The sequence below is a fragment of the Capra hircus genome, chromosome 10 (genome assembly GCF_001704415.2).
Source record: "Capra hircus breed San Clemente chromosome 10, ASM170441v1, whole genome shotgun sequence".
NCBI lineage: Eukaryota > Metazoa > Chordata > Mammalia > Artiodactyla > Bovidae > Capra > Capra hircus.
Window position 1 is genome coordinate 79,228,661 of NC_030817.1, and position 2,496 is coordinate 79,231,156.

Below are 2,496 nucleotides of genomic sequence, written 5' to 3' on the forward strand. Positions count from 1 at the left end.
TGCTAAACTATAGCTCACTCCGAGGCATAGTACTCAAACTCCACTGTTGCAGCATGCTCCTCTGGGCACCCATGTGTGAGACCCATAGAGGGGCACCATCACAACAGAACTGATGGGTATCAGGAAAGACCCACGTTGGAAGACCCATTGGATGAAAAAGATTACCCATCCCGGTTCAATGCTTCTCATCTAAAAAAAAAAAACAAAATGAAACACCTAAGAATCAGAAATTCCATTGGGGAGAGAGGGAATGAACTTTTTAAAACTTTTAAATAGTTTCACAGGTAAATTTTCTGGATCTTGAGTTGAGAACCACTCAGCTATTAAAAAGAATGCATTTGAATCAGTTCTAATGAGGTGGATGAAACGGGGGCCTATTATACAGAGCGAAGTAAGTCAGAAAGAAAAGCACAATACAGTATATTAATGCATATACATGGAATTTAGAAAGATGGTAACGATGACCTTATATGCAAGACAGCGAAAGAGACACAGATGCAAAGAACAGTCTTTTGGACTCTGTGGGAGAAGGCAAGGGTGGAATGATTTGAGAGAATAACATTGAAACATGTATATTATCATATGTGAAACAGATCACCAGTCCAGGTTCAATGCATGAGGCAGGGTGCTCAGGGCTGGTGCCCTGGGATGACCCTGAGGGATGGGATGGGGAGGGAGGTGGGAGGGGGGGTTCAGGATGGGGAACACATGTACGGCCATGGCTGATTCATGTCAATGTATAGCAAAAACCACCACAATATTGTAATTAGCCTCCAATTAAAATAATTTTTTTTAATAGAGAACCGCTGAACAAGTGAACAAAGCCCAAAAATGAAGTTTTATTAAACTGAATTTAAACTCAAGATTCTAAAAGCTGTCTGTAGGCTTTTGCCCTGTTGCAAACAGTGAGAAAACAAGAGGTGAATGTTTCCCACTGACGGTCACTGGCTTGGGTAAATCACCTCCGAGGTAACAGCTGACCCGGTTAAGTGGGTGCTTGCTATCTGCCCCCATGTATCTCAAGAGCATGGATAGACATTAAAATGTGTGTACTAGAGGCTCTGAAAGTTGTAACGTCTTCCTTGATAAAATTAGTACTATTCCCAGTTTTTAAGCCCATTTATACTGCTTTTCTTATTCAAAATACTGGTCTATCAATCTACACTAAAAATTGTTCAGAAGCCTCCTGATAAAGGTACGTACCTGCACACAAGTTTGAAAACATTGTTATGAGTGAACTAATATCCCTCAGAATGGTAAACCATGCCCCAAGGACCAACTGCCTGCCTTTGTGATACAGTTTTAGTGAAACACTGCCAGATCATTCAGTGATGATGATTCCTGATCCAGAACTATTCTCGAACCTGTGTGTATCAGAGTTCCATGGAGAGCTAAAAGACAGAGGCCCAAGCTCATTACTAAGTTCCCAGAGAATTGTGAAATAAACCAAGATTTGAGAACCACTGGTCTGGATGGGTGCTTCTCAAAATTTTAATATGCACGTGATTCACACGCAGACCACGTCAAAACAGCTTTTGCTTCAGGAGGGAGTGAAGTGGGGCTGGAGAGTCTCCTTTTCAAAGACTCCTAGGTCATGTCAATACTGCTGGTCAATGGGCTACATTTTGAGGAACAAGAATCCAGTAGTACTTCTCCTATCTGGCTGCATGTTAAAATCTCCTGGGTAAAGATGCCACCCCAAAGATTTTTATTTAATTGGTCTGGGCTGTGCCCTGGGCATTGAGATTGTAAGTTCCCTAAGCAATTCTAATGTGCAGCCAAGTTGGGGAACCGCTAGAGCCCAACCTACCAAGGCAGCAGTCAGCTAAATTTAAATAGTGGAATCCTCAACATAGCTTATTTCCTATATACAGCCCCCAAGATGGAAATAAGGCTGCCACCACAATACATATAAATATGCCTAGACTTCAGCCAGCAGACCTATTGTTCCACCCAAGCGTGTCATGAACTCTGATCTAAAGCAAGCTACAAATTGGAGCTTCAGTTTCATCTGCCTAACGAGGACTGGAACCCCTGAAGACAATAGTGAGAACAAAGTGAGAGTACCGGAGAGCGGTATCTCATAAATAAGCATATACACAACTCCCACACTTTTCGTACTCTTCTTACACTAAGAGATCCGTATATCACTTTTCGCCACTAAATCACAGTGAAACGTATAAATGGGGAAGCACACATGTAGTTCGATTTCTCACAAATTGCTTAATGATGCAGTCCCAGGAATACATTGTGTCACAAGAGCAGAACCACCTGCAACAACTGAAGGATTAGTAAGGGATTACCAGCTCCAGGGAAAAGACAAAGGGCTCTCCTTTCCCAGGGTTGTCAGAGCTGCCTTTTGTCATTAACTTCAAATACACTTAATGAAAACATGGAGGTAGATTCACAGTTGCCAGTTATCAACTCCTAAAGAAATTTGCACAGAGGACTGAAGGAAAAGGATTTTAATATCAAAAAACACAGCCAGAGGCAGAG